The 23160-nt window shown below is 37.0% G+C and overlaps 1 protein-coding gene and 1 long non-coding RNA gene across 8 annotated transcripts in view; both read right to left on the bottom strand.

Moving 5' to 3' along the window:
• Positions 1-23160, bottom strand: part of PDE4D (phosphodiesterase 4D) — a 1549195-nt gene that overhangs the window by 560695 nt on the left and 965340 nt on the right. The gene's annotated exons all lie outside the window — the stretch shown is intronic.
• On the bottom strand, positions 14475-16559 carry LOC116555059. The gene is made up of 2 exons (XR_004270359.1): positions 15559-16559; positions 14475-15518 (listed from the first exon to the last, which is right to left on the bottom strand). It is a non-coding gene; the product is annotated as an uncharacterized LOC116555059 (long non-coding RNA).

The raw sequence follows: 23160 nt of genomic DNA, 5'->3' as shown, positions 1-23160 counted from the left end.
TTTCTTACCTTAAAATGTCTTATCATCTTGTTTGATAATGTATATGAAAAAGCATAATTGCTTTTTAAAAGGTGAAAAATCTGAGTCAGCAATTAGGGCTAAGTCCTGTCTAAAAATCATGTGGGCAGAGTATTTTGAGAACTAGATATTTGAATCAGCTGAAAAAGCCTCCCCTGCAACCCAAACCAAAAAGTATTATTTATTCAACAATTTACATAAATTACCCATGTAAAATGAACATTGTATATATTAAGAAATGCTTTTCACATATTAATCAAAATCTAGCTTATTTTATTGGAATTCTTCTCTGCATTTTAGACATATTTTCCAGAGATTGATTTCCTTGCTTCACAATTTTATTGGAAACCCAAAAAAAGCAAAATCAAATAGACAAGCCAACAATATTCTCATATGATCAACTATATTTTTAAAATCCAGAGTCTTAAAAATATGGATATTTTCCCCTGTGAGTTAAATAAGCACAAAACAAATAAACAAATAAACATGTTATATGGTCTATAGTTTTATTTTAGTAACCGGAACACTATTTTGCCTGCATTCTAATTTTTTAATAATAAAGGTGAAGCCAAAGTGCTGAGACAGCCTCAAGGATATGGCAGCTAATTCTTAAAACAGAAACAAGGACAGAGTCCCAGAAGAAGAGGTATGTTTCCGCTGGGTCTCAGAAGGTGAGTGTCCCGGGTATACAGAACGGGGTTGAAGACTCTTTCCACAAGAGCAGCAGAGCAGTATGCAAATGAAAGTACCCCGTGACCAAGGGGCATCATGGGGTGAATCTGTATTCAATGGAGTTACTCCATCCAGGCCTTCCAGAGTAGAGAATTTGGGGTTATGGGTAGACAACGGAGAGCCAATGAGATTTCAGGTTTACATTTCATAATCTCTTGTTAGGAGGTTCAGCTCTGGCTACAGTGTAAGCTCTAAACTGAATCTTGCAGAGCCTGTTGTCAGGAAGTTCTGGCAATTTCTAGCTTGACAAAAGGCCAGGGCAAAGCAATAGTGGTGGTGCTGGAGGCCAGAATGTAAGAAACCTTTGGGCCAGGTTTGAATGCGATGGCTGAAGGAAAAAACTGGAAACAAGGTGGAATCTTGGGCTTCTTGTTAAGTATTTCTTAATATTGGGTGTGATACTTATTTTGCATTACTTATCCATGCAAACTATTGAAGACAACAGGATGATTTTGTGCTTAGATGGGTGGGTGGGTGTGTGTGTGTGTGGGTGTGGGTGGGTGGGGAGTCCTCTATCATGTATCCAGCTGACTCAAATCATTTTTTTTTCCTAAGTGATAGGAATAGTTGAAAAGTGATATCCCTGGGAGTCAGAGCAAGTATGGATGCATTTCTTAACCAGTGGTTCCCTAAGTGGAAGTTGTGAACCTCCAAAGCAGTGGAGTCATGAAAGACAGTCACCTGGGTCCTGTCCCCAGAAAGTCTAATGACATTTTTCTGGGTGTCTGGCCCAGGCATCAGATTTCCTAAAGTTCTCCAGGTGATTTAAAGTGGGTGAGAACTAATGCTTGAAAATATAAGGCTTTTTGTAATTTGATAATGTAACTTTAATTCTATTGATTTGCCTAATAATCTGTTGTGATGCTAATGAAACCAAAGTGTTATATATTTACATCCTAGGGATGATGCTAAAACAAATAAGATAATATGTGTGAAGGTACACCAAGGTGATACTTATTTGGGCCCTGTTGTCAGCAACAGAGTTTCAACATTTTTCTACAGTGAGTAAATACTTACATAAATCACTGGGAAAATACAGCAAAGTAGCATAATTTCTCTACTTTTACCTTTAACATGTGGGCTATAAAATTTTTTGTAAAACAGTATCTGCCACAACTTATAATAAATATATCCTTTTTATTGACATAAGATGGGTAAATATAGTTTGTAAAAGGCATCAGAGGAGCTATAAATGCAAACTGGATGTCAACACCCATTTTGAGGGGGTTAATTTTTCTTCCAGGAAGTTTATAAATGGTAGGTCCTGGAAATCCTAAAATCCCTAGATTGACTTTCCCTTGTGCATACTTGATATTCAATAAAAATTCTGTGAATGTCTAAACAACATCACCACATGTTGTGTTAATATAGTACAGTGACATTACATTGTTTGGGCTGGGTTGTGCTGAAAAAGTTGATATCTTCCAAGACTTAAAGAATAGTGTCTGAAATTTAGCAACAGGAAATCTGGGCAGATGTGTAATGAAAGTGCTCTGAAATGATTAGAATATCTAAAACATAGACTAAAAATACCATAGATTATTTTACATACATAAATATGGAATATATCAAATACACATGCAGTTCTATCTGTAGTATGTGATTTAAAAAATTAGCTTTAAGCTACTTTTAAAGATTTTCAACATGAAAGTTGGAACTACCCAACTTTCAATGAAGAAGTCTTAGCACTATTTGCAATATTTGCAATATTTAACTCCTCCCACTTTTTCCAAATCTCTTAGATTTTATGACAAATCTCAGCTTTTATGACACATCTCTAAGGTATTTATTCAGACCCTTACAGGCTCTTGAAAAGACTTTTTTTCTCTTTAATATGAGATGCATTGTGTACTTATTATACTGAATGACACTGTGGAAAAGCATGGATAAATCTATATTTCTGTACTCTTTGTGAATAAGCGAAATGTAGTGTTTACTACCACAAATTTGGTACAACCTACATGAAATAAGACCTCAGTTTTAAATATAATACTGTTTCACATAGTATGACAAATATATACTTGGTACATGAACCATTTGGTATGCTACAATAAGACCCACCCCAAATTAAGGCAGGCTCATCTGAAATTTGCAGAAGTTTAATACAGCTTACTGGATGGTTAAATACATACATGTATGGGTATGTGTGTGTGTGTGCATGCGCACATATATTACTGAGTGGTTAATACAAGAGCTACGACAGGATGTGAGGATAAACATGGTGTTAGCTATGTACTATAGAGAATAAGGGTTGTGAGGACCTGGACTAGGATAAAGAGCACAGGAAAAGAAGATGAGATTGCCACAAACAAGCTTTGCCAGCTTTTGATCAATTTCCTGACTGGCTGTAGTCTACACTATGTATGAGCAGGTTTGTATCTCACATGCTTCCTAACTTTTCTAATTTGGTAATTTGAAAACATTAGTAGGATTTGGCCATTCTTAACTGTGTTGATGACAATCCTTGCACTGTTTATTCCTCAAGGCTAGTTGAAATTTATTGCATTTATATTAATTTTTCTGACCATCTGTGGCTTCTCAAAAGTAAAATAACTTCAGAAGCTTCATAATTATGGAGAAAATGTTAGGTGAAACTTTGCAGAATAATTTATAATTTATATGAGATTTTTCTTTAGTTTTTGATCACTATCACTTGTATATGTAATCATCAAACAGGGGGCCTTCAACTGACTTGATACGGTGAAATAAGACTTCTAATATTCTAATTTAAATATTTTATTTGAAAATGCACTGCTAACAATATCACTATAAAATTAAGGAGAGCTCTGTTGTAAACATAGTCCTTCTTTATTAAAATGGGAACTCTTATTTTATCCTTTAGCTATTATATTCAATTACTCATTTTTAGTGTTGCTTTCACCAAACAATACATCTACGGTGAATACATTTACATGTGACGATTACCGGAAAGTGATCCCTAATGAAAACGAGAACAGAGTGCTCAAACTGGGGTTAGACCATCCCAGTTCTGTCACAGTTTCCATTGTTGAAATAAAACCCCAACTGAAAGATCATAGGTCTTGTTCGTTGGTAGGTAGGTTTCATTGAGTAAACAGAGTTGCTTTCTAGGATTTTGTACAGAAAAATTCTGCAACTCCAAAATTCACATAGCACTTAAAATTGACATCAAGAGTAGTGTCCAAACACTATGGGAGTACTCAAGTCTGTAAATGTTTTTTGGCTTTAACCTCTGCTGTTAAAAAGAATAAAAAGTATTTATAAGACTAGAGAGGCCTCAGGGTTTGCATTTTCCACAGTTTATTGGACATCCGTACTCGGACAGCCACAGACATCTAAAGACCCTACTAGCCCAAATGGGACACACAATTTCACCCTCCAACCCACTCCTCTTGCCGGACCACAAACTCAGTGAATGGCCTACTGTTCATCTAGTCGTCCCAAGTGTCTTCCTGTTCCTTGCTGTCACACATACTGAATCACCACTGAATCTATTTCCTAAGTAAATATTTCTTAAATCTCTTTCTCTCCATTCTCCCCTTGCTGCTGGTCTAAGCCATGAGTACTGGTCTGAATTATTGCAGCAATGTCCCAGCTGGTCTCCTTTCCTTTAGCTCTGTCCTTCCTCTATAAACTCTCTACAGCGCAGCCAAATACTACAACCTCAAGGATTCCTTTTGTTGGAATGAAGTCCAGAATTCTTAACAGGGATAGGAAGGCCTGCTATTTCTGCTCCCCAGCTTCATCTCCCATCATTCTCCAGACCATGTACAACTGTCCTCTCTGCCCCCTAAGCTCCACCATATGGAGGCATGTTCAGTTACATGGTGATGTCAAGAACTCTCCACTTTTAACTCTGCATATGCTCTTCTCTCTGCCTGTCCTGTACATCATTTGGCTAATTTCTATTTAGCCTGTAAGTCTTTAGTGCTTCCTCCATGAACCATTACTGACCTCTACATCACTCAGTCCTAAAATCAAGAATGACTGCTTGGATAGCATCCTATATTATGCCTCATCCTGAAAGAGATTACACTTCATTATAATTGAGGTTTACACATCTAGCTTTACCATTGGACTTCTGGCTTCCCAAGAATCATCTATGTGAGTGTCTCTCACTGCACAACCCTAGCCCATTATAGTGAGAAGTCCATGGTAGGTGCTCTACAAACATTTGTTAAGTGAATGGAGTTATATACAAAAAACACAGAGTGCAGATTTTTGTCTACGCCCTTAACTAACATGTCAAAGAACTGAAGGGTAGTGCGTGATAACTAGCTGTCAGCTTATTACAACGTACCTCCCTGCAATACAGTTTCACCCACCCTACCCCCCTGAAAATTCTAATCACTAGACAGATTTAAATCTATTTGACTCTACATCTTTCAGCCTTGGTAAGAACTATAGCAGCTATCATTTAGGAAGAGAATTAAATTACTAATATCTGTCTACCCATTTCTCTGAGAAAATGAAATTACTTCTCTACAGAATTAAAACACCATTTCTTTGAACTTGATGAAGAAGCCAATTTTCTTTTGTGTTCCTGCCTCAAAAAAGAATATATGTCTAGACAGAATATTAGGGAAGTTATTCCTACAAAACTAGGGAAGTAGCTGGTTATACTTCTCTGCTTACTTCTTAATTTAAAAAAATAACAAAAGTAGGTAAATGAATGTCTACCCCATATTTCCTAAAACAGAACTCTGCTCTCTCACACACACACACACACTGAATTTCTATACCATTCTTCAAAACCCTAAATATTGTCAAAGTCATTTTAAGAGAAACAGAAGTAGTTTAGTTAGTCTACATCTGTCCTGTGGTATTCCTGGCACCAGTGGATCTCAGATGCTAACATACATCAGAGCCTCCTGGAGGTCTTTATAAAATGCAAGTTGCTGGACTGCTCCCCCCGACTCCCACTCAGAGTTTCTGATTCATTAGGCCTGAGATGGAACCAGAGAATTTGCATTCCCAGCAAGTTTCTAGGTGATATTGATGCTTCTGACCTGGGGAACACACTTTGAGATGGAATTATACATGTAACTAACAGTAAGGAAGCACATTTAGTTCTGTCCACACAGTTCTATCAGGCATTTTGGCATGTGCTGTCCTCTTGTTCTCTTTCTTTCATTTTTTGGTAGCAGTATCTAACTCAGCATTACTGCCTAAATACATGAAGTCTATATTCCATGTTCAAACTTAACAGCACAAGGATACATCATTTAAAAAAAAAAACAAAGCACAAAAATCAGAAAAAAAAGAGGGCTATTTCTGCAAGTTAAAAAATCAAATGGAAAAACAACGCAACAATTGCTCTATAAGGGGGTTTTGCCTTCAATAGAAAACATGTTTTGCCTCAATTGGGATTTCTTTGTTCGAGAGCCAAGGTGGCAATTAAGCTGGCACAAGGAGCAGGAGCCACTTGTTTAATGTGATGATAGCGTAGCCCTTTGTAAATCCTGGAACAATGAGGGCCCACACACAAGCTCATTCCAAGTTCTAGTTCCTTCTCTTCCCTTGTGGCTCAGTGTGAATTCTCATAGCCACAAAGGAAGGGAAAGATTTTCAATCCTGTCACATCCTCCCCCATTTAAACCATTTATAGTCTTAACTTATAAGATATGAGTAAGAAATCTTCTTTAAACATTTTGCAGAGCTGATCATCAAATCTAACAAACTAGTGGTTTTGAAATCTCCTTTGCTCCAAAAGCTTTCCATTAACCTCTATGTCCTCTGTTGTGTCATGGTGCTGAGAAGAGCAAGTTAAAATCCAGTCTTGAGTTGGGTTTGGTCATAGGATTATTTTTATCTTATAGATTTATTTCAATCTGCTTTTTAGGAAGAAGGAAGACCTTATGAAAGTCTAATTCTCATCAATTCTGGCATAAGCTGAGTCAAGTAAGGGATCTCAGAATTTAAAGAAAGTGATGCCCTTCATAATATCATCTGAAGAAGCAAGTATACCATGCTGTGACAACTACAAGATACTACATCAGTTCCCATCCTCTACTAGTCCTTTTTAGGATGGAGACTCTGTCTGGTTCACTGCTTTATCTTTAGAATTTAGCATAGTACTCAGAAAATATGAGGCACTCAATATGTAACAATTATTACCTGACTGGCTCTTAATGTAAGCATTACAGGAAATGTACAACTAAAATGTATAAAGTGTAACATGACACCAAAGTTCATAAATTAAATGCTACCAAAATAGATTGTTCTTACAAATGAAGAAAATTAATCAGAAGATTCTTTTTAGAATATAATCTCCTCTAATATCCAGTCTATAAACACACCCATCATCAAACTTCTGGCAAATGTTCAAAATAAATAAACACCTATCATGACTTAAATCCCTGGCTTTATACTTCGACAGTGTCCATGTGAGTAAAGGATTTTCACTTAAGTTTGTCTACCAATATATAACATGGGAAGGAATTTCCCATGGGATACTATCTCCTCCCCCTTTATTTAGGGAATACAGATTTGGCTAAATACTTTCTCATAATTGTCAGAAAGGGTGTGCCCTTATAAAAGGGCAATCACATAGATTATCAATGGTTTCCTAAAAGCTACCTCTCCATTTCTGCAAGTCTATGAACTTAGAGTTTTTTACCTTCCCTTCAGCTGAATCTACTCACTTCAGGCTCAGCCTGCCTGAGTTCATGAAAGAATCCTGCCAGGGCAGGACCCACTCAAAGGGCTTGAACTGCATCTAGGTCCTGGCACTCAGACCTGGATCTAGGGGTGACTGCTGGCTTCTGCATGATCTACTCTTCCTCTAGAGCTGCCCAATCCCTGAGATCTACTTCATGGACACTAGACCCGGTACCCAATGTTCAAATTAGGATGGCCTCATACCACAATGTTTTGTTGTCCCTTCTAGGTTTGGAGCTCCTGTAACCCCAAATAGCCTAATCCAACCCAGGCCCTCTTATGCCCTTTTGATACTATTTTTCAAATGACTCACAAGACCAGCCTCTAAGGTCAAGCCAGTTCTCTCAGGTCTCTTCTAGTATCCTAGTACTATTTTTTTCTCTGCCAAGTTCTGATTTCTTTTCCAGTCCCCATTGCTAAAATCCCACTGAATCCTTCACAGCTACCCAAATCCTGGCAAGGTATGATTTTACCATCTTAAGTTCATTTTCAGGGCTTAGTGTCTAACAATGACTAATCATGCAGCACCTCATGATCACACTGTAAGGAGAGTACACTGAGGTGGAGGAAGGGCAAAGAGGCCCTCGATACTGAAATATATTTTCAGAGAATAACATAATTGGTGACTTCTCATATCCAGTGAGGATCAAATTGATGTGCCATTTTAGCACTCCCACAAGAATTCCTACCTCATATCTGCACAGAATTTCATCTTATGAAAAAGTTCCACAATTTTTAACATACTATAGCATCTCTTCATGCCAAGTAGTTTTGTATTTTAAGAATTACAAAATGCACTCATCAAAAAATTTTGGCACATCATATATATTTCTAAATTCCAGAACAAATCTCTCTCTTGAGATTCTTTCTAAAATATAACCTGGGCTTGTACTCTGTCAAGTATGATAGAAAAACATATAATCAACTCATAGAAGACCAATACCTGCCCTACAGGGGTTAGAATTTGACAGTTTGTTGAAATTAGTTTGAAAATTAGTTATACAGTATATAAGAACAAAGGCAGGCTACAATATTTCCTTCTAGTGTACATCATTAAAGCCTCAGAGATGAAATGTGCAAAACTCTTCTAGAAATACTAATCAACTGAAACAAGCAGCCCCAAAGCAGTAATGTGGTCAGTCTGCACTCTGCCAGGTAATTTATAGTTCATGACAAGCGGAGCCAAGTGAAAGTTATTTACATTTGTTCTCCTGGTAGGATAGAAGGGATGAGAGTAAAAAGGATCTGCTGAATCAGATCGTGTTTGACGGAGGAGTGACAGGGAAGTTTCCTTCAATTAATAGCCAGCTGCATAATTTGAGCTAATGCCAGCTTGGCTTTCATCATGAAATGACACAGAAATAAATAATTTTGTACTAAGGTGCTGGCATGGTGAAGTGAATTAATCCATTCAAATTTGGAAGAGGGAGAGAGAAAGTAGATTACGCTAACTGAACTTTATGAGCCTGTTTAGCCATACTTTAAGGAAAGTGAGGTTCATGATAGTTAAAATGTCCAAATGGATCTGTTTAGACTCAAATACTCACTTGAATGGACAAATTCTTAGGAGGGAGGAACCAAACAGAGTAGAAATGGCTTTGTCAAAGTCATGGTGGTTTCTTTCACTGATTAGTGAAATTCATATTCAACTCAGAAGATCAGGGAGAGTGGGCAAAAGGTTTTATTCGGAACAACTTTATAGGGAAATTCCTTAGGGGGCAAAAAGATGACTGCAATGATATAAAAGGAATCCAGGACAGGTTTAGAGAGGTCAAAAGCCTGCTGGTTCATTCAGAAAAGATTAACAGACCCAGCTGCTGGGATTTTTCTGGCTGGGTGTCCTTCCCAGTGGTCACAAGTCAATGCGTCTCCTGGCTGCCTGGCTACAGTCCCATCCGTCTGGATGGAAAAGCGCCCACCCACACGCCAGATCCTTTCCTTAGGGGAAAGTTTCTGAGGTTTCACGTCAGGCAAACTTTGCTCACCCATCACTTCAAGTAAACAACACTTCTATGGAGATTTCTTAGAGAAAAATTGCACTTAAAAGCATCTAGCCAAAGCGATGAAGGTGAAAAAAACAGAAGCATGTGGGGATCTGAGGATAGAATATACAGACATAAAATAGGCTCTCCAAATGAGGAAGCAGTCACAGCTTGACCTCTGAGTTGTTTGCTATCTGTTTGTTCCTTCAATATTCAAACTGTAGCCCTGGAAATACAAACACCAACTTCTAAACATTCACAGGCCTGTGGCAACAAAATGCTACATGCCAGTTTCACAACTGGGGCATGCAGACCATAAATCCTGTAGTGGCAGGAGGGAAGGGGTGGAAATAGACTGTCATCATCCTGCAGCAAGGAAAACTGGGCACAAGGAAAATGCAACTGGCAACACATTCCTGGATTCTCTCATTCATTGAAGAAGGAACTCAGGGATTGAATTACCCAATTGACGCTAGTTCTACCCATGCCAGAGGGCAAAAGTTCCAAGGCTGCCACAGGCCATGGCTGCTTGGAATTTAGGCAGAGTTTCTTGGTCCTTAGAGTGTAACAGAGGGAAGTTCTGGAAATGGAGTTCCTCATGGAGTCTGGTAATGAACACTCCTATTCTGACATGGATTTCAGAGGACTCAGGGGACAACGTGCCCAGGATTTAAGCCTTTTAATCAGTCAGCATGAGAGGTAAACCTAATTTGGCTATATGAGATTGATGAGAAACAGTCTTTGCTGTCTATAACACAAAAGGAAAAGGATAAAATAAAAATCCCATTACTTTTAGTTACATTCAGAGCAACAAAGAAATTCCTACAATAACATAGCATCAATGGTTGGTTAGCTGGGAGATTCTGAGCTATTAGCTGGAAGCTCTCTCCGCAGTGAGTAGTGGGGAGAAGTGAGCTGTCAGAAAGCTGAATTAGAAGTATTTTTTCAAATGTCATATGTAGTGTCAATGTGTGTCCTAAATGTAACTCCTTCCAATTCAACAATTTAAAGCCTGGACATAGACACAATTTCTAGATATGAGATTGCATGACAATGTTTCTCGAGTATTAGTTTCTTTCTTTCAACACACCCTTTTTAATGTGAGCTGCTTTATTTTCTAGCATTCACAGCATCTCACCCAAATGTGTGGATGGCAACAGAAAATTCTGATCATTACTCATAGTATTGTATAAGATCCTGTTGCTTTGTATTGTTTTTATAATCGTTGTGGAGGAGACAAATCCTCTATTTCTATACCCAGGCTAAATAACACATATATCTATATTAACAGACTGTTTATTGATAAAGTACTAATATATTCATATAGAGTCTTACCTCTCCCATTCAGACCCACTTACCTAACTTATGATTATTTTTCTTCAATCTTTTCATTTTGACTTGTTCTTCATAATGAAAAAGTGATACAACTGGAATCTGTTGTATAATGAGCATTTCCCAGACCCAATGCTAGATAAGTTTTATACATTACCATCTGTAAACCTAACAGTCTTCTGAGGTTAAAATCCAATTCCATAAAAAGCGAAAGAAGCTCGGAGGTAAAGAGACAAGCCAAACCATCACCATGCCCTAGTTTTACCCCTGCATTTTTATTATTTTGGGAGATAACTTTCATTTGCCTGTCTTCCTTTAAATTGTGACTTCTTTGAAGATGGGAACTGCATTTTATTCATCTTTTCATCCTCAGTGCCTAGAACAGTGCCTGGAACCCAGCAGGCAGTCAGAAATGTGAGAAGTAAATGTAGGCCATGCAGCCAGTCAGCCACAGTACTGGGTATTCAATGCAGAAATGTCTGATTCCAACACCTCATGTAAAAAAATGTTGCAGTTTATCAGTGATGTATGGCAAAAGAAGCGGTGTTGATATTAGTTTACCCAGTTTCATTCTAGGTAGTTCAAGAAATACCTGTTTACAGAATTCATAAATTCAAGTTAGCTCTGTTTCCCAAAACCATAGATAACTGGAAACAAAAATTTGGATAAAAGTCAGCTTCAACAGGAGAAACAAGAGTTTGTATTAAATATGAATGAGCATTTACTTTGTTAAATGATATGTTGGCTTTTCACTTAGATTATAGGAAAATTACTCCAGCATCAATGTTTACTTTGAACTTTGAAGAACTTTGAAGAGCTTTATTGAGTAAAAACACAAAGTGCTCTCTGCATGAAAAATTCTAGTTTGTCCCTACTGTAAAAATTCACATTATAAATACAATCATGAGGGTATTTTCTTTCACAGCATCAGTCATTTAAAAATACAATCTTTGGGCCAGACGCGATGGCTCACACCTATAATCCCAGCACTTAGGGAGGCCGAGGTGGGCGGATCACAAGGTCAAGAGATCGAGATCATCCTGACCAACATGGTGAAATGCCGTCTCTACTAAAAATACAAAAATTAGCCGGGCATGGTGGCACACACCTGTGGTCCCAGCTACTCGGGAGGCTGAGGTGGAATAATTGCTTGAACCCAGGAGGCGGAGGTTGCAGTGAGCCGAGATTGTGCCACTGCACTCCAGCTTGGCGACAGAACAAGACTCCATCTCAAAAAACAAAACAAAACAAACAAACAAAAAAAACAAATCTTTGAAGAAAAAAGGTTTTGACAAATAAAATAGCTTTAAATCCTATAATAAGATTACAGGCCCCAAACCTGAGGATTTTTACATAAAGATTTGTTGATGGAGTCAAACGCCCATTTGCATTAGCTCTCTTTCCAAGCCCTTCCCTCTCCACTTGTAATAACTAATGTAAACAGTAAAAGTATATTTATACTGGAATGATGAACAATAGATATAAAACAGTTGTTTGGTTTACCAATTCCCTTTCCTTCTGTTAAATCTCTCTTAAAATCTGAAAAATACGAGTACATACAGTTTATATTTATATAAATGCAGCTACAAAATATAATTTTCTATTTTTAATGAGGGGACCCACAAAACCAAAAGTACATTGGGCCCATCAAAGTCATAATCAGCTAGGCTATGTTAATCTTTATAAAATTGCTACGCTATTATTAGTTGTTGGAATGCCAGGAGCATGCTAATATTATGTGCCTTTAATTTCTTCTCACCTGTTAAGAAAACTAATCTCATGAAAAAAGATGGAAAAGTCTTATGAATTGGATCGGATATGAATAGGAGGGATATATGACAGATATATACAGATATATGATGGGTATGAATAGGATGAATGGATGTAAATCCCAAATCCAATTTAACTGGGCAATGAAAGAAAATATTTCCTAAGAAAGCCTTCCTTTCCCCTATCTCACATCTTTTACCTGAGTAGCACAATTTAGAAAAAATTACAATTTTAGAGAATTGAAGGAAAAGACAAACTACTAGAATATTGTGGTTTCATAAAAACACTAATTTAGAAATGCTTACCCACAAAGCTTTTTCCCCCCTTAACACTGGATTTGCTAATTCAGTTAAGCAAATCCTGAATCCAGCTGGATATCTCAGTATTTAGTAACACCAAATTACTGAGCTAGTACTGAATTAATAATCTGAACTGAGTGAGTTTACTCACTAACTTTACTCACTTACTAAAAGGCTAGTATTAAAGCTAATGTCAGGAATACCTTTCTCATACAGTACAGCGTAACCAACAACAGCAGTTCTTGTGGTCATTATATTTTCATGCCAACCAAGCCACACCTTGATTTCCTGCCTGAGCTGCCTGTGAGTTGGTTCTACCTTCATCCATTAATAGGATATTCACTTATTAATAAATACATTATCTCATTCTTCCTGTAGCTCTAACTATTCTGTGGAACAGATAAAATAAGGAGTAAAAATAAAATACTTTCAATATTGAAGTATTTGTTAAGTATCTTGGCATAGAGAAAGGCAAGAAGTAATGTTTGAAGTAAATTTGTAATATTACGAATTACATTTATCTATGACCTTCTATTAGTTTTTTATAGGAAAAAAAAAAAGGTAGTATATACACAATTCAAATACCAGTATTTGGAACAGAAATTTTTAGGATTTCTAGCACATTCTAAGTCACTTTTTAAAAATTATAAAAGCAAACTAGAATTTAATACCTTGCCTATATGAAGACATAATATAGAATTATATGAATTATATACAAAAATAAGTAATAACCTCAAGTAAGTGTTCTCTTTTTTCACAGCCAAATTTTGACTTTTTTGATATTTTTATCTCAGACAAGAATTCCCTTGTTTTACTTTCAAAATATCATTTTCACAATTATGCTGTGAAATATGTAGTCACCTGATATTATAGGAAAGCAGAACTTCAAAAGATTTAGAACTATATTCTGCCTTTGTAATGAGATATTCTTCACATATGACCTTTTTTTTTTTTTTTTTTTTTTTTGGTTACAGTGCATCTCTGAATACTTGTCATTCATCTTCTCCTCTTATGCTGATAACAGAATTCCAATTTTCCTTTGAAGAATTCCCCTCCTACTAATGGAACTGACCTCCATGACCGGGACGCACAGAGGCCTGGTCAGTAATTCACAATTGACTCAAGGCTGGCCTGTGATCCAAATGCACACATTTCAAGTCAGCCCTGAGTCTTCCCTGGAACCACTGGGAGATGTATGTTCTCATGTCACAAGAATTACTATAGGCAGGATTATGCCTTGTGCTGTCTTATCTTTCTTTGCTGCCACATTCATTCATTCATTCACTCATTCACTCATTCATTCAACAAATGCTTATTTAACACCTATTAGGTGCCAGGTACCCATCTAGGTTCTAAAGATTCATTACCTCCATGACCGGGACGCACAAAGGCCTGGTCAGTGAATCACAATTGATTCCATCTTTTCCTTCTTTTCTCTCTATCTCACTGTGTTTCTAAGACTTTCCCTATGTGGCAGCAAAGAAAGATAAGACAGCACAAGGCATAATCCTGCCTGTAGTAAACAGAATGGACAAATGTTCTACTTCATAAAGCTTACAATTTGGTGGGAGGGAGTCAACACTTAATAAATAAATAAATAAATCTAAGTGTGATGAATAGCTACATGTGCTACAGAGAAAAATAATGCAGGAAAGAATACAGAAAGTCTCTACTTGATGATAAGTTTTGATTAGTTTTTTTAAATAGATGGTCAGGAAAAGTCTTATTAAGAAAGTGATATTTGAGCCAAGGCTTGAAAAAATGGACTTCCTTGCTGGGGAGGGTCTTAGAACAGAGAATAGTAAGTCTCAGCTCTGTAGGGTGAATGGCAATCTTCCTCACAGGAGTTCACCCAGTTACACAAGAGAGAAACTCCCACTGATGCCCCACTTGAACTTTCTGCTGCTAGCTGTCTGAGGGAACTGGGCATATTTGTTTTGTTTCACTGGGAAAACAGAAACATGAGTTAGGGGTAGCTGTAGGTTCCACGAATCATTATTTTCAGTGTCCACTCTCTGGCGTAAAGGCTGTGATGTGAATTGCTGATTAATTTTATAAAGCACCTGGAGCTCCTCAGGGCAAAGGCGCTATGTCAACACCAACATTAAACAAATAGCAATAATTGACTAAACCCTCTGGTGGTATAAAGCAAATAAAATATGTTCCCTTTTGGAAGTTCATGACGTCTGCCAGGTTAAGCAAGAATGAGGCAAAGCACTTTTAGAAATCCACTTTTTCCACCATTGTTTATGGCCTCTGAAGAGTCACTGTGAAATGTTAAGTATTTAACAGCAAATTAAAACTGAGTGTGTTTTTTACTTCACTATTGGAACAAGGTACTACATAACCACTTGAGATATTTATTGTACATTATCATTTCCCAGGTAGTTTTACTATTAGCTAGAAATAAGAGTAGAGTGACATTTCATTAGATAATACAAGTAGAACCATTTTCCAGCAATTTTTAGAGCAAATGCAAATCTCTTTAGCAAAAGGACTTTTTCAAGGATGGAATCTCTTATAGTTTCTCAGTGTGAATGTTAATTAAAGAAACTTACCAAAACCAAGAATGATTTCAAATGGTAATAGGGTTTCAAATGGTAGATGAAACATGAAAATGTATGTAACATATCAACAAGATTTATTTGTGTCTCTAAAATTCTATAGGGAAATGTACCTAATTTCAATGTAACTCTGTACCCACCCCAGCCCACTCCGCACCAAAATAGGCATTTGTGAGAAAGCACTACACACACAGACACACACAGAGACACACACAGACACACACACACACACACACACACACACACACACACACACAACTTATAAACAAACACCAGAATTTGAATTTTAGCTAAAACAAGAGATAGCCCAGGATAAACCTGGTTTGACTCTACTAACTCCAAAGTTCAATGGGAAAAAAAATAACCATTTTCTCAAGACTATTCACCATCATTACTCGTAAAATTAGGAAATACTTTTGCTAAAAGCACTTAGCACTAATCTAGCATGACTCCTTTATTTCCAGATGAAGAAACAAAGTGTCAGAGAGGTCTCTTTGAGAGGAGTAATCTGTATGCTGAAAACCATCTATAACACTTTGAAGCATGCCTACTGTTAGTATTTTATGATGTCCTTCCAGGTGTTTTTTTTCTGAATGACGATATATTTTTTATTTTAAAAATGGGCTCTCATTTTATTTTTTCATTTAACATACAATGAAAATCTACCATTTAAAAAAATTATCCTTATGCATCAGTATCCTATTACATGCATTTACCTTGATAATATATACTGTGCTAATTCCCCCTGCTGAATATTTGGCTCATTTTTTTTCTTGGCACATTTTCAGTTTTCCACTAAAATAAACAATGATGTAGCTAAATCTTTCCACATATTGTTGATTATTTCCTTAGGATAAATTCTTAGAAGTAAAACTGTTGGTTCATAACGTGATTTGAATTGTCTTCTAGAAGGCTACTCAAACTTTGACTTTCACTGCTAATGAGTAAGAATGTCCTGACTTTAATCAATACACTGAATTTGTTATCATCTAGGTTTGGCTTTGTTTTTTTAATCTTGAAAACTCAGAGAAAATGTTAGTTCGTTGTTGTTTCATTTGTATTTCTTTTAAGTTGGGCTCTTTTTCATGTAACTCACCAATTGTGTTTCTTTTCTTGTAGATTGATTCTGTTGATTTTCCTGGCAGAGAGATCATTTTTTCTCTTTTTAAAATTACACTTTAAGTTCTAGGGTATTATGTGCAGAACATGCCGGTTTGTTGCATAGGTATACATTTCCCATGGTGGTTTGCTGCATCCATCACCCCATCATCTACATTAGGTATTTCTCCTAATGGTATCTCTCCCCTGTACCCCTCCCTCCTACTATTCCTCCCCTAGTTCCCCACCCCCTAGACAGGCCCCAGTGTGTGATGTTCCCCTCCCTGTGTCCATGTGATCTCATTGTTCCACACCCACTTATGATTAATTTCTAAGGATTTTTTTTTTTTTTTTTGAGACGGAGTCTTTCTCTGTTGCCCAGGCTTGAGTGCAGTGGTGTGATCTTGGCTCACTGCAACCTCTGCCTCCTGCGTTCAAGTGATTCTCCTGCTTCAACATCCTGAGTAGCTGGGATTACAGGTGGGCACCACCACACCGGCTAATTTTTGTATTTTTAGTAGAGATGGGATTTCACCATATTGGTCAGGCTGGTCCCAAACTCTTGACCTCGTGATCCACCCACCTCAGCCTCCCAAAGTGCTAGGATTAACAGGCGTGAGCCACTGCGCCTGGCCGACTTCTAAGGATTTTTAAGACATTAAAGTTAATGTCTTCTTAGCAACACTGGAAATAGAATCCCAGCCTTGTCATTTGCCTTTACATTTCTTTATGGTGTTTCTGATGGGTAGAAAAAATGTTATTCTTTAATTTATACATATCTATCAGATATTTTATTCATGCTTTCTAGCTCAGGTGATATGCTTAGAAATATCTTCCCTACCTTGAAATTTAAATACTCATTTTTATTTTATTTTAGCAATTTTAACTAAACAACATTTTAATTTTTACAATTAAATTATATATTAATGAAATACAAATTTTATTTTTATACTTAAAATTTAAATATTATATATATCCAGTGTATATTTAAATATAATATATATCCAATGTATATTTTTATATAAAGTGTAAAGAAGGAATCTAACTTTATGTTATTTTTCCAAATGAGAGCTGCTGCTTTCAACACCATTTATTGAATAATCATCCCTTTTCTCATTGAACAAAATGCTACTTGAGTCACACACACAGACACACACACAAATACATGCATGAGTCTTATTTGAAATCTATAGTCTGTCCAAATCAACTTTATCTAATTTTTCACCTGAGCCACAGTCCTAATTCTTACAACATTATATAATATGTATGACTATGATTTTTGCAATATAATATCTGGAATGGTGTGTTTTACATCTTCCCAACCTTTACCCATTGTGCTTTATTTCAACTTTGTCTTTTTTTTTTTTTGAGACAGTCTCACTCTGTCACTCAGGCTGGAGTGTAGTGGTGTGATCTCAGCTCACTGCAGCCTCTGCCTCTCGGGTTCCAGCCATTCTCTTGCCTCAGCCTCCCAAGTAGCAGGGATTACAGGCATGCACACTATGCCTTGCTAATTTTTGTATTTTTAGTAGAGACAGGGTTTCACCATGTTGACCAGGCTTGTCTTGAACTCCTGACCTCAGGTGATCCGCCCGCCTCGGCCTCCCGAAAGTGCTGATGTTACAGGTGTGAGCCACTATGCCCGGCCAGCTTTTTCTTGATTTCCTCATGTTGGCTTGATTCTTCGAATATTTTATTAAAATAAAAAATAAAATCTGATTGGAATTGCCTATAATGGAATAAATATTATGGATTAATTGCTTGTCATTAGTTAAGACATTTTTGTTTTCTTCAAACAACAGCAAAAACACACCTTCTGATTTCTTAGTGTGATTTTGTGACTGGAATCTTGTGCTATTTAAAAAGAACTGGCTGGACACGGTGGCTCACACCTATAATGTCAGCATCTTGAGAGGCCAATTCGGGCAGACTGCTTGAGCCCAGGAGACGACTCTGGGGAGCATACCAAGACCCCATTTCTACAAAAAAATAAAATGTAGCCAGGGGTGGGGGTGGATACCTGTAGACCCAGGTGCTCAAGAGGATGAAGCAAGGGAACTGCCTGAGGCTAGGAGGTGAAGGTTGTGGTGACTTGAGATCATGACATTGTACTGCAGTCTGGACAACAGCAAGAAAGTAAGTAAATAAAGAGGTCTTTTATTTTTCTCATTATAATTTCTAGCTTATTATTACTTTTTATAAAAAAGCTAATAGTTTTCTTATATGTAATTTTGTATTTGGCTACCTTTCTGAATTACTGAATCATTTCTAATAACATTTCAACTAATTCCTTTGGTACTTCCAGGTAAGTATTCACACAGTTATAAAGTCAGTGTCCATTTTATATTTTATGTTTCAAGTTATTATATTAGAACAATAACTTAATAACTAGGCTAGGACGTCCCAAACAAATATTTCATACAAATATTATGTTATGTCATATTGCTTATAACTAGCCTGACTTTAATAGAAATGACTCACTCTTAAAAATTGGTTTCACCATTGAAATAAACACTATATTCTTCTGTTGCTATTTCACTGCATCCTTTAAAAAAAACTAATAACGTGATGAACATCGATGTGAAAATCCTCAATAAAATACTGGCAAACTGAATCTGACAGCACATCAAAAAGCTTAACCATCACGATCAAATCGGCTCCAGTCCTGGGATGCAAGTCTAGTTCAATGTACACAAATCTATAAATGTAATCCATCATATAAACAGAACCAAAGACAAAAACCACATGATTACCTCAATAGATGCAGAGAAGACCTCTGACAAAATTCAACAGCCCTATATGCTAAAAACTCTCAATAAACTAGCTGTCAGTGGAACATATCTCAAAATGATAAAAGCTATTTATGAAAAACCCACAGCCAATATTATACTGAATGGGCAAAAACTGAAAGCATTCCCTTTGAAAACTAGCACAAGACAAGGATATCCTCTCTCAATACTCCTATTCAATATAGTATTGGAAGTTCTGGCCAGGGCAATTAGGCAAAAAACAGAAATAAAGCATATTCAATTAGGAAAAGAGGAAGTCAAATTGTCTCTATTTGCAGACAACATGATTGTATATTTGGAAGACCCCATCATCTCAGCTCAAAATCTCCTTAAGCTGATAAGCAATTTCAGCAAAGTCTCAGGATACAAAATCAATATGCAGAAATCACAAGTATTCCTATACACTAATAACAGACAAACAAAAAGCCAAATTATGAGTGAACTCCCATTCACAAGTGCTACAAAGAATAAAATACCTAGGAATACAACTAACAAGGGATGTGAAGGACATGTTCAAAGAGAACTACAAACCACTGCTCAAGGATATAAGAAAGGACACAAACAGATGGAAAAACATTCCATGCACATGGTTAGGAAGAATCAATATTGTGAAAATGGCCATACTGCCCAAATAAATTTAGAGGTTCAATGCTATCCCCATCAAGCTAGCATTGACCTTCTTCACAGAATTGGAAAAAAACACCTTAAATTTTATATGGAACCAAAAAAGAGCCCACATAGCCAAGACAATCCTGAGCAAAACAAAACAAAACAAAAAAAAACAAAGCTGGAGGCATCACGCTACCTGACTTCAAACTATACTACAAGGCTACTGTAACCAAAACAGCATGCTACTGGTACTGAAACAGAAATATATACCAATGGAACAGAACACAGCCCTCAGAAATAATGCCACACATCTACAGCAATCTGATCTTTGACAAACCTGACCAAAAAAAAAAAAAAAAAATCAATAGGGAAACAATTCCCTATTTAATAAGTGGTGCTGGGAAAACTGGCTAGCCATATACAGAAAGCTGAAACTGGATCCCTTCTTTACACCTTATACAAAAATTAACTTCAGATGGATTAAAGATTTAAACATAAGACCTAACACCATAAAAACCCTAGAAGAAAACCTAGGTAATACCATTCAGGACACAGGCATGGGCAAGAACTTCATGACTAAAATACCAAAAGCATTGGCAACAAAAGCCAAAATAGACAAATCAGATCTCATTAAACTAAAGAACTTCTGCACAGCAAAAGAAACTATTATCAGAGTGAACAGGAAATCTACAGAATGAGAAAAAATTTTTGCAACCTATCCATGTGACAAAGAGCTAATATTCAAAATCTATAACAAACTTAAATAAATTTACAAGAAAAAAACAACCCCAACAAAAAGTGGGCAAAATATATGAACAGACACATCTCAAAAGAAGACATTTATGCAGCCAAGAAACATATTTTAAAAAGCTCATCATCACTGGTCATTAGAGAAACGCAAATCAAAACCACGTTCAGATACCATCTCATGTCAGTTAGAATGGCAATCATTAAAAAAATCAAGAGACAACAGTTGCTGGAGAGGATGTAGGGAAATAGGAACACTTTTACACTGTTGGCTGGAGTGTAAATTAGTTCAACCAATGTGGAAGACAGTGTGGCGATTCCTCAGGGATCAGAGCTAGAAATATCTTTTGACCCAGCAATCCCATTACTGAGTATATACCCAAAGGATTATAAATCATTCTATTATAAAGACACATGCACACGTATGCTTATTGCAGCACTGTTCACAATAGCAAAGACTTGGAACCAACCCAAATGCCCATCAATGGTAGACTGGATAAAGAAAATGTGGCACACATACTTCATGGAATGCTATGCAGCCATTAAAAAGGATAAGTTCATATCCTTTCCCAGGGACATGGACAAAGCTAGAAACCATCATTCTCAGCAAACTGAAACAAGAAGAGAAAACCAAACACCACATGTTCTCATTCCTAAGTGGGTGTTGAACAATGAGAACACATAGACACAGGGAGGGAAACATCATACACTGGGGCCTGTCAGGGGTAGGGGGGCTAGGGAAGGAATAGCAGGGGGTTAGGGGATAGGGGAGGGAAAGCATTAGGAGAAATACGTAATGTAGATGACGGGGTGATGGATGCAGCAAACCACCATGGGACGTGTATACCTATGTAACAAACCGGCACATTCTGCATATGTACCCCGGAACTTAAAGTATAATTAAAAATAAAAAAATAAAAAAAAAAAAAAACTAACAATAGATAGGTATTAAGTTTTGGTCAAATGCCACTGTGGTACCTGTCAAAACAAATCTTTTGCTTTCTCTTTCAACATATTAATATGATGGATTCTGTGACCAAATTTTATCAAAATTAACTATGTGTACATTTACAGACCCAACCGTATTTGACATGAGCATGAATCTTTTAACAAAATGCAAGATTCAGTTTCCCAAATTGTACTTAGGATTTTATCTGCTGAAAAGTAAAACTGGTTGAGGGATTTCCTACTGCAAATAGATCTACTTGATACAACAAATTGAAAAGTTGATTTTCCTTTCACAAACTCTGGAAAACTTACTTATATAACATATTATTTGTCCCTTAAACATTTGGAAACATTTTCTCAGAAAGTTTCTGGGCCTGATATCTTTTGAAGGACTATTTATTTAAAGCAATTTTTCTAATTTTTTTTTCTGACAGATACTGCTTTTTCAAGATTATATACTTCAATTTGTATCAAATGTGGAAATATATACTTTTTGCAGGAAGGCATAATTTAATCAAGATTATCTCTCTCTCTCTCCCCCTCCCTTTCCATATGTACATCTTTCTGACTCATCCTAGGCCCCTCACTTTCCCTCACTCCCAAAGAACTGTTTCACCAACTGTTAGGTATGACTGCTGTCTCATTCTCTCTCACCACAGAAAGCTGGGAAAGACATTTTAGGAGGTGAGAAATAAAGCATCCTCTCAAGTTTTTGCCATCCCCCAAGAGATATATGTGGGGGTCTCCATGCCAACAGTCCACTCCTCTGAGATCGTTTTCCTTAATCACCTGCAAGTAACTTTCTGCTTTTAGCTCTAAAAGAGTGAGCAGGGCCCCCCTTCCTCATAATCTAGCCGCGAAGTGATTTAATAGGTGTTCCATGAAATTTAAAAGCAATAGTAAGATTCATAAGAGAGACACTCCTCAACTGTTCGTCTCCATTCTCACAGCCTGTCTCTAGATATAGGGAGTTCTTTGGAACTAATTTCTGAAAGAACATGTCCTTTTTCATATTACATAACATTCTGAGCCACATTTAAGTGAATGCTTAGTGAGATTTTTCAAACAGATATTTAAATTATTTTATGCCACTAACTGAGAAAGATTAACAAGGCAAAATAAGCTAAACTTAATATTTTAGGAAAGAGTATGGTAAACTATTGTTTAATAAATAAAAGGCAAGGCAAACATTACAAAGTGAAACCTGGAGGAACTAAAGCTTCTAAAATAATTGAACCTTCCCTCCAGCAGACCCTCGCAGAACTCTCTGTCATTAACCAAGGTTACAACAAATAGAGCAAAGTATATCATCCAATAATAGCTATAGTTTTTTGAGCCCTGGCCAGATACTGGGATAATGAAAATGCTAGGCCAGGCGCGGTGGCTCAAGCCTGTAATCCCAGCACTTTGGGAGGCCGAGGCGGGTGGATCACGAGGTCAAGAGATCGAGACCATCCTGGTCAACACGGTGAAACCCCGTCTCTACTAAAAATACAAAAAATTATCTGGGCATGGTGGCGCGTGCCTGTAATCCCAGCTACTCAGGAGGCTGAGGCAGGAGAATTGCCTAAATCCAGGAGGCGGAGGTTGCGGTGAGCCGAGATCGCGCCATTGCACTCCAGCCTGGGTAACA

The sequence above is a fragment of the Sapajus apella genome, unplaced genomic scaffold (assembly GCF_009761245.1).
Source record: "Sapajus apella isolate SASKATOON/1434 unplaced genomic scaffold, GSC_monkey_1.0 scaffold1, whole genome shotgun sequence".
Classification (NCBI taxonomy): Eukaryota; Metazoa; Chordata; class Mammalia; order Primates; family Cebidae; genus Sapajus; species Sapajus apella.
This window is presented reverse-complemented; position numbering and strand designations above follow the sequence as displayed.